Source organism: Amborella trichopoda, chromosome 12, assembly GCF_054954075.1.
Source record: "Amborella trichopoda isolate Santa Cruz 75 chromosome 12, AtrichopodaSantaCruz75HAP2 v2.0, whole genome shotgun sequence".
In the NCBI taxonomy this organism is placed as follows: Eukaryota; Viridiplantae; Streptophyta; class Magnoliopsida; order Amborellales; family Amborellaceae; genus Amborella; species Amborella trichopoda.
This window is the reverse complement of record NC_142347.1, coordinates 49986121-50000514: the sequence shown is the minus strand read 5'-3', so window position 1 is coordinate 50000514 and position 14394 is coordinate 49986121. Positions and strand designations below refer to the sequence as shown.

General features: G+C 36.9%; 1 long non-coding RNA gene across 1 annotated transcript; it reads left to right on the top strand.

Moving 5' to 3' along the window:
- Positions 1-4679: 4679 nt before the first annotated feature.
- LOC148779652 (uncharacterized) lies at positions 4680-6557 on the top strand. Its single transcript, XR_016045544.1, has 3 exons — positions 4680-5046; positions 5938-5983; positions 6106-6557. It is a non-coding gene; the product is annotated as an uncharacterized LOC148779652 (long non-coding RNA).
- Positions 6558-14394: the final 7837 nt, after the last annotated feature.

Sequence of the window (14394 nt, the reverse complement as noted above, 5' to 3'; positions counted from 1 at the left end):
AGAGAGCCGTTGCCATAAAGAGAGATATACTCTGTCATTTGCTATGTTCTAAAGAGAAATTTGGTGTTCACTATTTACTTTTTTATTTCTAATATAGTCCACTAGCGATTATACATATTATGACAAGACAACTATTTATGTAAAAAAATACTTGATTTGAAATATTTCATGGTGATCAATGCTTATGAATATTCCAAGTTCAACAATATATGTATATTTGTGATAATATATTTTTTCTCCTTTATTTTTTTACAAGATTATGCATTACAATATCCTTGGAAAGTGTAAGCCTATTAGGATATTTGGTTTGAATTAATCATGTTGTTCGTTATTTTTAACCTAGTTGTGACTTATTTTTATTTATTGTGCTTACTATTCTTCTTTATATTTAGAAAACTAAAATTGTACCTATGAAGATGCAATGCTAAGCTATTATTTTTCATTGACATGTAGTAATTATTGGCACCTTATAGTGCTCTATGTATATCCACATAACATTAAAAATCTTTAATGATGTATCATGTTAGATTGAATTATCATATTGTTGATAGCTATTCATTGGATAGTGGGAGTAAATCATCATTACCAAATTAGAATTGAATTTGTTATCTCGATGGTGATCAATGCACATTAAGAAAGTCATTGAATTGCTCATTCAATGGGCATTCTCAATGCCTTGAAGAGGACTCGAACCTCCACACCCAAAGCTTTGTCAAATTATTATTGTTCTTATTATTTTGACCTATGATTCGAATCTGTACTTTGGACTTAAAGACCAGTGGTAGATGTGTTTGAGAAACATGCGGAAGCAATGGGCCTTTTTTTTTCTCTTGGCTAAAAGATAGATGTAAATAAAATCCAACGTGTTGGTGAATAATTGGTAAGGTATATGAGAAATCCCATGCAGGTAGCATGAGGCAATGCCATGTACAAAACTATTGAGGCCAAAAAATCAAAATATGGTGTATGACCATATTTGCAGGGTATATATGAAATCCCATGCAAGTAGCATGAGGCAGTGCCATATACAAGGTTGTTGAGGTCATGAAATCCAAGTGTGGTGTATGACTACTTTGGTGGGATATATATGAAATCTCATGCAAGTAGCATGAGGCAATGCCATAAACAAGGTTGTTGAGGCGAGGAAATCCAAGTGTGGTGTATGACCACTTTGGCAGGGTATATGTGAAATCCCATGCAAGTACGGTGAGGCAATGCTATATACAAGGTTGTTGAGGAGAGAAAATCTAAGTGTGGTATATGACCACATTGGCAGGGTATATGTGAAATCTCATGCAAGTAGCATGAGGCAATGCCATAAACAAGGTTGTTGAGGCCAAGAAATCCAAGTGTGGTGTATGACCACTTTGGCAGGGTATATGTGAAATCTCATGCAAGTAGCATGAGGCAATGGCATTTACAAAGTTGTTGAGGCCAGAAAATCTAAATGTGGCGTATGACCAGATTGGCAGGGTATATGTGAAATCCTATACAAGTAGCTTGAGGCAATATCATATACAAGGTTGTTGAGGCTAGGAAATCTAAGTGTGGTGTATGACCACATTGGTAGGATATATGTGAAATCCCAAGCAAATTGCATGGGGCAATGCCATATATATGGCTATGGAGGCCAAGAAATCTAAGTGTGGTGTTTGACTACACTGGCTGGGTATATGAAAATCTCATATGAAAAGCATGAGGCAATGTCATGTACAAGAAGTCAAAGGGCCTTCAGGCCAAGTAGGAGTCATTGGAAATGTGGCCTATCAGGCCCTTTTCTCTCGAAAATTTATTTTTTTCAATAATGGTACAAAAGCCATATTGAAGTATATGTGAAATCCCATGTGGTTAACATGAGGCCATGTCATATACTTGGATCCATTTTTTAGCTTTAATAGGATGTTGCACTTGAGGGAAAACCCAGTGTCACTGGATGGAAAGTGGTGTGTTTGGAATTGGATTCTTTGTAATAATTTATTTTTATATTATAGATATACAAAGTTTATTTAATTTATAATATCTTTTATCAAATTATGAGAATACTTGGATGACATCCTATTATGTGTCTCATTAGTGGACTAATGACAGGTTTAGCTCATTACATAAGATTAACAGTTTGGTGACAACTTGTTAATTCTAATTGGCTGCACTTAAGGGAATTAAGGCAGGAGTTACACTTGGATCTCAACTCCTATAGACCATAAATGTGAGAGTTACAAAATAAATGTGTTCTCTATAAAAGGAGATTGACCCCTCTAGAAAAGATAGAGAAAAGTATAGAAAAATAGAAATAGAAGGTGAATGAGATTCACCAAAGATGACTCTCAAGGTTACCTGTCACCGCATGGTTTGGTCTATAGGATTTGGTATGGAATCTCAAGTCCCTCGTGTGATTTAAGGATAGATTCGAGCAATTTTATTTTTCAATTTTCCCTCATGTGATTTGCTCGGCCTTAGCTGTAGCGGTTCGGCTTGAGCTGCATTTGGTTCAGTCGTTCTTCTAGGGACTCCTCACCTTGGGCCTTTCTTTGCTCTTGCCTCCATTGTCCACCATGTCTCCTCTAGAGAGCAGCAGCTCTTACCTGGTGGCCCTCGCTCTTGTACCATCATAAGGGTGTCCTAAATCTATGCTTCTATTCACATAGCTTGTCTATTTCATCGAAATTGTAATGACATTAAACTGCACTGTCTGTTAACGATTATTTAAGGAAAATAGAGAAACTACATAAAAATAACTAATTTATGCTAACCATGCTCCATAATCTCGTGGGGTATACAAATCCATCTGCTCGTTTTTGGAATCCCAAACCTCAGTTTGCACTATTGAGTGTACGACGCAACATAGCTCCTCGAAGGTAGCCCACATTTATGTCTAGCTAGCCTTCCTAAACAAGAATTGTAACACTTTTTCCACTCGGAGATCTGTTGCTGCTTCTCTTGTTCCCACTACACAATGTGCATGCCAAACTGTCCCCACCTGTGCCCATCTTTCGGGATTCCTTTGATTCCTCCCTGCTGCGCCTTTATACATGGAATACGTACTAAAAAGAATTCAAAATGAGAAGTAGTCACTCCAAACATAGAAAATTGAAACAAAACAATGAGCATTAGCAAGAGAAATAATGTTGCTCATTAGCAGCCGCAATGTCAGGATACTAAAGGCTAGCAAGTCTATTGTACAGTAGGATGGATCGATTTTGGCATTACTAAAGAGCATTCATTTGGCCTAAAGCCTATGAAAAAAAATTTCGTTTTTTTTTTTTATGACAATGTTAACTAAATTTTTTTCATGGTTCAATCAAAAAAAAGTACAACCATTTCTTTTGGAGTCCGCATAGCGTGGCTGAACATGGGCCATGTACTGATGAGCATCCCACAATTGTATATAAAATTTACAAACCACTTTGACAAACTTCAGTTGCGATCTAGGCCAAGTAGTTTTATATAGCCAATCTTGGTCCGTACCCAAGTCATAAAAAAATTGATTTCTCACTTCAATCATACCTAGCCAGGTGTCATGAAATTGTAGTAAAGAATTGAGGATAATGTTAATTGATGGAGCTTATTATAGTGTCTTTATTGTGTTGTGGCAACCAAAGGAAGGGTCCATAGCTAATGGATTATGGATGATTGCAGTACTTCATGAACCCACATCTTGAAAGGGAGCCATGCCTCAGCAGTTGGAGCTCACTGCAAAATAAATTCTTTCACTGTTGTATATGATATTCCATCATTTCACAAAGACAATCAGGTATGTTGTCTTTTGATGAGTTCTTTTGTGGTTTGAATGTATACAAGTTGTATCATTGCATACTGCCTAAACTTTTCAAGATGAATATTATAGTTTCTACTTTTCCAAGATGAGTTGAATATGTAGGCTGAGGGAAACCATTATATTCTTACTAAATGTATTTACTTTGCCTTAAGCTTTCTATCATCTTCCCAATGGCAACTGACCAAGGTTGTCATGTCTCAGATGCAAACAAAGTTCTCTTTAGGCATGTTGTTTGATCCGAGGTTTAGAATGGAACTGTCCAATGATGAAATCCGAGACCTGATAATCCTGCTTTAACCCTTAATCCAAATTTCCTTCCTCACCATGGCAAGGACAAGATGGTGTAGGGGCCAGCTAAATCAGGGTTCTTTTTTGCAGAACATCTTTCTATGAGCAGCTTTGGCCAAGTGATCTTCCCCTGCCAATGCCAGCGAGGTATGGCTCTCCCCAGCCTGGCCCAAAACCTAGCTTCTAGATTGGTTATTGATTAGCAAAAAGGCTCTCATGGTGGACCACATCCAGCGTGGGGGAATACACTTCACTGACATATACAAATGTATCATGTACAAAACAAAACTAGGAATCAATTGGGCTAGTAGGATTTCTATTTGTGCCTGGAGACTAAACTAGTGTTTGAATATCTGAGCCCACTAAATCTCTTGAGGTGTCTTCCCAAACAAATCTTGTTACCTTGGTCTAGTGGGCAGTCCCTTTTTGTTTCTTTTTTGTAAAATTTTGTCTCTGTTCTTTATTAATTAACTGTATAAGAGGTCTAGTTTTACACTTGTTATAAGTAATCCGAAAGAGTAAATAAAGAAAAAAAGAAGTATTTGCTTTCCTTGTGGAACTTGCATAATATCTACAGTTGACTCTATCATTTGCCTGTTGTTCATGAAAATGGGAATGGATTTGGAAATAGTATTAATTTCTGGAAGTAAATCTTAGGTTTTGTAAAGAAATATTGATTTTACTTCTGGGAATAATCACAGAAAAAAAAAAGCAAAGCAAAGCCTCTAACATAGTTTGGAAGTAAAAAGATGCATTTTATCTGTTAGCAAAATGGCTAGAACTCCTTGAATATTTTGAGACCATCATTTCTAGTAGACAAGCATTAAAATAATTAGTTTGTGTATTTTCTTTATTGGTGGATGGAGGCCAGAATCTATGCAGTGATTATCTACGTGGCCAGTAATTTCCAAGATGCTTTTTTTTTTTTCTCTAAGCAGCTTTTCCTAGATATATTTGACACTCAAGTTATCCTTGATTCCGTTGTAAGTATCTATACTACCAAGACTCTTGTAAGTACTTTGCTAGTTGTCCAACTTCATATACCTCCTTATGAAGAGTATTTTCGTTCACTACATTTTTGATATACCACAACATTTGTGTTGTTTTCTTGTCTTTCAAATTATCTTTATTTGAAAATGATATTCTTCATGAGCATTGTATGCTAGAAACATGTCGTGTTCATATTTTGCCTCTTTTTTTTCTTCAACCTTAATCAAAGTTCGTTTTTGGTGTATCTGCAGTGTCCTATTTAGTACCCTTTCTTGGCTATTTTTAAGGGAGAGAAGAGGCAAAAGGATAAATGAATGAAGAATTATTTCGAGATGTACTATTTGGAGAGTATTAGATTCACTGGTCCAGTGAAAGCAACCGCCAAAATAGGAAGGATAAACAAAATTACATACTCCGCACTTGCGTTTCCTATGGTTTATGTCTATTCTTTTTTTTTGCCTTGTAATTGTAGGTGTGATATTTTATGTTATTAAGCATTGTTAAATTAGGAGAGCTGCATATTCTTTTTTGTTTTATTCTATTTTTGTTAAAAATAATTGTGGATGTCATGGTGAAGACTCTCTCTCTCTCTCATGGTTTAGGCCTCTGGGCATTTGGCCATCTGCTATAGTACTCAATTTAAAAGTCTTTTATATTGTGAAATACACATTTGCTTACTTGCAAAAAAAATGCAATCTGTATATGGTATCTAAACTTTTCTATTTTTTCTTCATTAATGGACGTTCATGTCCTAAAAAATCTGATCTCATATTGTAATGTGTAGACATGTGAAATGGATTGCTTGAGCAATGTAGTTGCAATGCGTGATATAGTTTTTCAAGTGGATTTCCTAGCTCGAATGCTCCTATTCCACCTGGTGCTAGCTTTGGTTATCATCCTAGAGGTTGGGGCAAGCCTCCTGTTGATGAAGTAAGCTTCCTATGATTCTTGCATTCAAGCTATCGTAGTCTTTATAATATTTTGTATGGATTCTTTTTCTGTGCGATTGTTTATTCTTTTGTGACCGCTTCTGTGAAATTTTTATTCTGTAGTTCGGACGCCCACTATATGGTGACGTTTTTGGTGTCCAACAACAAGAACAACCTAATTATGACGAATGGAGATATGCATATGGGAAAGCTTTCTATGTAACCCCACCCACATATATAATATATGTGACCCCTGATCTCAGCCATTAGATCTAAGTAGATGGCTTTCTATTTTATTTAGGTTCGCCTTAGTTTATGATGAGACACTCAAAATTTCATCCAAAAAATATTTTGTATAAAAAATGAAAAATAAAACGCCGTTTGGCATGACATTGTGGCATGAACAATTGTAGCCATCAATTTTGAATCAAACAGCTTAGAAGTGGGGTCACGTATAACTTCTATGTTGTTTGGGTCACACAAAAAGCTTTTTGTATCCATTTTCACTTGGTTTGTTGAATTAATAGAATAAATCCTTTGTTTTATTATAATAAACTTCATGCGCGGGTAATTAAAACTTCCTTTGTTGGAAAATGACTTTCCATGTTACTATGGTTTTCTTAGTTTTCTTAATGATGGCGATATCATTGTTGTCTCATTATGCATTTTCCTTGATTGCAAGAGGAACTTGTTGATAACAGTAAGCATTCGGATGACTTGGAGGAAGAGGAGGAACAGATGGAAGAAGCGGAATTGGAGGCCGGTATTCAATCAGTTGCCAGCCCCCCCTCCTCTCTCTCTCTCTCTCTCTCTCTCTCTCTCTCTCTCTCTCTCTCTCTCTCTCTCTCTCTCTCTCTCTCTCTCTCTCTCTCTCTCTCTCTCTCTCTCTCTCTCTCTCTCTCTCTCTCTCTCTCTCTCTCTCTCTCTCTCTCTCTCTCTCTCTCTCTCTCTCTCTCTCTCTCTCTCTCTCTCTCTCGAAGTGCAAGAAAAAGGAAGGGAAGGCAAAGAAGAAGGATTTCAAGTTTAGGCACAAAGCTATACATCAAATTCGCCTAGCATGAATGCTCCCCCTCCCCCATTGGATATATTCTGTTTGGTTAATATATTGTGAACTGTGAAATGTGAAGGATCTGACACATTGAAAGTTCTTATTGACATGTAAAATGTGAAGTTCTTTTGTCGATCTTGGGCCATCTTGGTTCTATTAATGAATGGACAGGGTAGTTAGTTGTACTATTGAGGTGGGAGTGATGTTTAAAGGGAATTTGATTAGTGAATCCATTATGAGATCGTCAATGAATCTTAACTATGCCTGAACTTGGTGGAAAGTTAGAAGTGGCTTTAATTTCTTTAGGGATGCCATGACCTATAAAGCATGAATTTTTCAAGGTTTGCCTGTGTGATGCTCTTGTTTTTATGTTTTGTTTCTTCTTTTGTTTTCCCCTTAGTGTCAACAAGCCACAAACACCATCTAAAGGAATAAGAAATGTCTAATGTTGGCATGAAATAACCGGGTGCATACCATAGTTAGCGAGCCATGGAATAATAAAATATCGGTATATCAAAATTTCAGTAATAAATCAGTTTTATTTCAAAAGGTTGGGGAAAAAGCTCGGTTAAAAAATATGGATCACCAAAAAAAAAGTTACGTTATAGAATCGTGAATATTTTGGATTTGGTTAAAAAAAATGTATTAAAAAAATCCGATATGCAAAGATCATAGTTGGTAAGTCTCCGTTTAAAACAAGATTTTTTCAATAATCTTTGATTTTTTTAAATCCGTTAAAAACTCTGAGTTTTTTCAAAAGATCTTCAAAAAATCTCTTTTTTTAATAGTACCAAAATAAATTTGTATTTTATCTTTACTAAAAAAAATATATCCCCTATAACTTTATTTATTTATTAATTTAATATTATTGAAATTTGGTGTAAAAATAAGTAAAGTAACAATGAGAGTAAATTAAATATCTTGATTTAACAAAAAATACTTTTTTCATTTTGTACATATTTAAATATATTTTTTATTTTTCACAACTTTTATATTAATATTTTTTTCACAATTTTATCCCAGCTAAAATGAGTTCGGTGCGGCTCGAATTTGTCTCGGCTCGGCTTGGCTAATCTCGGCTTAGGTTGGCTGATGTCGACTCGGCTCGGCTCAGACCAATGAAACTCTATTTTATTTGAATTAAGATTAGATATTTTAGCTGAGCCGAGCTGAGCCGAGCCGATATAAGCTGAGCCGAGCTGAGCCAAGCCGATATAAGCTGAGCCGAACCGATTTAAGCTGAGCTGAGCCATTTTAAGCCTAACCAAGCTAATATAAGCCGAACTTTTGTGAGGGCCAGCGTAATATCCACGAACACGGGAAAAATTTCACGTGTTTTTTTTTAGAAAAATCAAATCTTTCTGTTTAGATTATCCTTAAAACGATAAAAAAATTGGGGTTTAGCTCGAGTGGTTCGTAAGTAGTCGACGATTGTGCCTTGGATCTCAAAAGTTTAGTTTTGGTGGAGCTGAAGCCTGAAGTTTAGTGTAGGCTACACGGTAAAAGCCAAGCTAGAAAAGTGCTTCTGGTTTTCTGGGTTTTCAAATTGAGGGGAAGTATTGGAGAAGGGAGCGATGCCATGCCTCCGTCGACTGCGAATCTTCATTTTCTTTCGGATGGTGTGCCCGAGTCTCTTGCAACCCTAGTCTTAGCCCATTCCATTATCACCCAAGACCCCTTTGCCATCCTTCACTCGTTGCCCCAATTCACGGCTCTGGTTTTGCTCGGATACTCATTTGGTAAACGTCTAGCAAAATGCGGCGCAGACAGCTTTTCCAATCTTCAAATTCTACACCGAAGATGGAGGATTGGGGTCAGTTTTCGTCTCATTGGATTGGGGTCAGTTTTCGTCTCATTGCTTTCCCTGTGAGCGAAGATGAACTGCAGTTGCAGTTAATATTTAATGTTTGGACTGAATTGATAGTTTGCATGCTTCAATATTATAATGTTCAATGGTATGGTTGGACCAAACCATGTGAATTATGAACGTTTGTTGCCATTGGATGTGTAGGATTATGTGCGTGCTCATGAGTGTTCCATGCTGATAGACATCAATATTGTGTTAGAAGGCTTATCATCTTGAACTAGGGGGTTTAACGTAAAAATAGTCAGTCCTTTGGAAGAAGATGAAACATAAAACTAGGTGATGAATGAAACTTTTTTCAATAATGCATATTTACCTTAGGAAATGTTCCTTTCTATAAGTCTTTTGTGGCATGCAATGAGAAACAGAGCATCCACATATGAACTTATGCAAATATAGGGCTCACAGGTTCTATGTGGATATGTTATTTGCTGAGATGGGAGATGAAACCTTTATTCCTCCTTCTTGCTTATCCTAATCAGACCTCATAAGGGTGATATCTATCAATTTTAGAGTAGTATTTGTTTAAGTCTCTAGGACTAACAACATCTCCGTGAATATTCAGGGTGTTGTACTTTCGAAAATTCACAAGCCTCTGTCATTTATTGGTCTTTCTTTTAATAGAGATACTAGACTATAATGAATGTTTCTCCATGGAGAAAAAAGGACTACGAACTATGGCTTCATAGAGCTATGAGCTGTCCTTGGATGCCTCTGGTTCCGAGTTAGCCAACTCATCTGCCACTGTATTTACCTTCTGAAAAATGTATTTAACAAGTTATTGAGAACTGGTCTTAGTTCTGCTAGTTCTTTGGAAACTACTGATGGCTTTCCAAATTTTCTAGATCACAGTGGTAGTATCAAACTTTATAAAACCGATGGCTCATCTGCAGTTACCCCTATCTTACCACTATTTTTGTTGGGTTTTGTGTGTGTGTGTGCGCGCGTGTGTGCGCGTGTGTAGAGAGGTTCTTCTTTTGGTGTGAGGTTTAGGAAAGGGGAGATAGAATCAATGTGCAAGAGACAAAATATAGAAGAGAATAGGTGAGCCTTAGGTTGCAGCCGATTTCTATAGGACTTTAATTATGTTTAGAGAGAGAGAGAGAGAGAGAGAGAGAGAGAGAGAGAGAGAGAGAGAGAGAGAAATTGAAAGGATGAGCCCTTGGGATGTAAAATGGAGAGATTTTAGGGAAAGGGAGAAGTGATGGGTGCAATACATTTGCTGGTTAGGAACTAAAGTCGAGTACGGTAAGTTAAAAATTTTGGTTTGCATTGGTCATCTTTTGGGAGATTTAATTTGAATCAGAATTATCCTTTGGATTTTATACACATCGAATTTAATTGTCTTGAATTGATGGTATGAGGATAGAGGTGCACACGCATTTCCAAGTTAATTAGTATCTAAGAAAAATATATTGCGTATTTATTTTTTATCAAAACTCCCCTAATAGTAACACTTGTCAAAATGAAAAAGGCCTTGCAACAGACGAATGCACAAATTAAAGAGGCTTAGTACATAGTACTTGCTTTTAAAATTGGCTAGGATTTATTGCCTTTTCATTTTTCCTGGTTGATGATCCGTTGTTCTTTCTTTTGATTGTGACTAAGTAAATGATTTTCATGCATTTCAACTGGCATGGATATATGCCTTTTCATTTTTCCTAGTTGAAGATCAATTCTGCTTTCCTTTGTTTGTGACTAAGTAGATGATTTTCATTCATTTCAATTTCATTTCTACCAGCGCCGACAATAAAATCCGCTCTTCCTTGGCATAATGTACAACCAACTATTAAAATTATTGGATATTTATCACATTGGATTGATTTAGAGGGTTCTGCTATGAACTTTAATTATATGGGGGATACTATTTTCATAAGGAAAACTGACATTGTATCTCAATTTAATGAAAGGGTGGCCCATGATTATCATCTTTTTTGGGTTATCTATGGTATTTATTATTTTGCATGAGAAATTGGTTAAATGAATGGGAACTAGGTTTCACGCATGCTGATTTAATTGTATGAGGAATAGGGTATAAGGGTATATTTTGGTCAATATCAAGGGTCCACAACTGGGTTTAAATGTACTGTACAGACGCTGTTATTGATGTTATTTTGATTTATGGAATTGAAAAAACATTCCCTCCTACTTTGGTGTAGTAGAGAAGGCCCCTACTTTGTGTAGTGGTGCTGCCCTACTTCGAGTACTGACGTGGTTAGGGCTGGAAAGGCCCCTTGTTCCTGTCTCTTACTTAATGGTGATCTAGGATGTTTTCCTCTTGTTGATCGACCGGCATGATCGACGGGTTGTCGTTATTGAATCGGTCTCGGATCTCTCCTTTTTGGGTGTTGGTTTTGCACTGCTATGCTGACGAGTACGTAAACTGTTATGAGAACAACTCAAGGACATGGTCGTTGTATGTTTGATGGAGTAATTGTGATATGCTCGATTCAGCCACTTAAACATACTAGAATTGCCTAATTTCATCCATTTACACTCGTTAAAAATGCCTCAGTTCAGCGGCAAGTTGCTAAGTGCAGTGATAATTTGATGAGATAAGGGTTTCTCTATGGTCTGTCTATTTAAGACCACAAAAAAAATTATTCTCACACAACGAGGTTACCTCTCCTTTGGTTCTGAGGTGAATTATAACTGCAATTGGATACAGATCCGCCTTTGTCATGAACGACCAAACATCATTCAGAGCAAGTTGGCTTCACCTCATCCACCAGATCCTCAAATCTCCTTGTCCAATGATGCGTCTGTCAACTGAACATTCCAACTGCGAGTGATGTGGTAATTTCTGATTTGTGTTTCATTATATTTGTTGTGAGAGAAAATGTTCTTCCTTGGTTTTTTTTTGTTCTTTTTTCTTTTTTTATTTATTTATCAGTTTTGGGTGTTAAGCGTGAGGTGGTAATGTATGTGCTGGGAACAACGCTGAATTGCTTCGACGAGATCAACCACATTAGGCTGCCTCGTAATTCCCCCATTCACCTCAAGACCATTTGTGTTGTGCGGGTATGGAAACAAACAAACCCTTTTCCTAAATATTCTCAATGACCCCTGGAGTTTTGCTGTTGCCAGTCATATTAGATAGTTTCTCAGATATTTGGAATTCCAATAAATTTATGAAGGTGTTTCTGTTTCCTCTAACTCTACCTCACTTTCACCAAATTTGGTTAAGCTGACAAGTATCAGTTATAAGATAAGATATTCATTCCATACTTATAAGAATTAACCTGAATTACAACTTAGAAAGAAAGAACATGCAATGCACATATGGATTCTTTTATGTACACATAGCAAGGTTAGATGCATCCTAATCTCTCATCACCATCTTTTCTTTCTAGATAAATTACTACAGAGAAATTTATGGGATTTTGGGAGTAAGACTGCTCCATACCATATGGGTTGTTGCAGTCAGAATAGAGTAGCAGATGCTTTGAGTAGAAGGTCGACTCTATTAACTACCATGGTGACTGCTATTACTGGGTTCGAGTTTATGAAGGATCTTTATGCAGATGATGACGACTTTAGGGAGGATATGATGACGACTTTAGGGAGGATATGGGACCAGTGTTACAGTGAAGTTGTTGGGGATTTTTTTATTCAAGATGGATTTTTCTTCAAACGAAACCATCTTTGTATTTCTATAGGTTTCCTTAGAGAAACCCTAATAGTAGAGCTCCATGGGGGAGGTCTTGGTGGACATTTTGGTCGAGAAAAAACTATAGTATTGGTGGAGTCTAAGTACTATTGGCCAAAAATGAAGAGAAATGTTCTACTGGCTAAGGGGCAACGAAAAAATATAGAGCTTTACTCTCCACTTCCTATTCCTAATGCACCTTGGGAGGTTGTTAGCATGGATTTTCTTCTGGGACTTCTGCAGACTCAAAGTGGTATGGATTCTATATCCATATTGGTGGATAGATTCTCAAAGATGGCTCATTTTATACCTCGCAAGAAGACTCTGGATGCCACACATGTTGCTAACTTGTACTTCAAAGAGGTGGTGAGGTTGCATGGTGTTCCAAAGATGATAACTTCAAATTGGGATACGAAGTTTCTCCGCCATTTTTGGGTAACTTTGTGGAAGAAATTGGGCACTCGGTTACAATTTAGTAGTGCTTATCATCCGCAGACTATAATAGCGTGTGCAATAGATCTATTGGTAAAAGAAGAAACAATGGGATCTAGCACTGCCTCAGACCGAGTTTGCCTATAATAGCCTATGCAATAGATCTACTGGTAAGAGTCCTTTTGAAGTGGTAAAACTAAGTTGGGGATACTGAAATTTCTTGTTTGTGATAACATATTTTCTTAAGTTTCTCATTTCTTTGGTTTCTTCCTTTGTGGATTCATATACGAGGATAATTACCTACTGGTGGTGGTGGTTTTGTATTTGTAAGGAGGAGTCTGAGGGTAAGCTGAAGGGAATCTTGGGCTACATTGAGGACGACGTGGTCTCCATCAACTTTGTTGTGGATTGCAGGTACTCAACTTATTTTATTCCTTCTACATGGGGACTAGTAATGAGCATTAGATGTTGTGGGACTATCTTTGGTTGGTTGGTTTGTCTGGAGTTGGGCTTGGGCTTGAGTGGTTAGTGCCACATCTCAAGTTCGATTCCTACCACTGAAATATCTAGCCAAAAAAAAAAAGAAGAAAAACATATCCACATAAATTAAAAATTGCCAAATTAAAATACTATCAAAGGTGTATGTAGTTGATTAATGCATGGCATTATTGCGGTTTGGGTAGATTCCCCCAAACCTTTTTCCCCCTTTTTGGGGGGCAAAATTACGTAAATACCTCTTTTTGGGAGGTTGTTTTCACCCACAACGTTGCACTGCATGTGCTATGCGCTGTGTGGCCGCATATTCTGGAGCATCCTACTGAAGTGCACATGCACTGTTTTACGATGCGCCTCTTGGCGCATACCGCATGATGCAGCTGCATATGTGGCAATGTGGCTGCATTTTAAAACATTGGTTTGTTCTTCTTTAGTTGTAGCAGTTTCCCTCTACAATTTTCCACGTTAATAAAAGGAAAATTTGGAGTTGTGTAATCTTTCCATATTAAAAAAAAATCTCTTGGAATCGTCTATTTACACTTATCAATAAAGAAAATGGAGGTTAATATGTTTTGAGTTTGTCAAGCATTTCATGGTGGCAGGTTTGTCAGTGTGTGTTGTACGGGTGAAGGGATAGTTTCGAGGCTTCCTTGCGACATCTTATTGTTTGTTTCTTATTTCTTAGGCTTTTATATTTTGATATTGTATTGAAGGGTAGAGGATTGCATCAATTATGTTGAGGAGTGTTGTTTTTGTTCTGATTTTCTTTATATGTATGGAGGAAATGGAGGAACATGGAATAAGGATGGGCTTTTTACTTTCTATTTCTTCTTTTTTTATGGTTGAAAGATTTGTATAGAGGGGCCTACGAAGCAAAAGAAAATGTAAATGAGGTGTGCGTGAGTGTGTGTTTTTCTTTTTCTT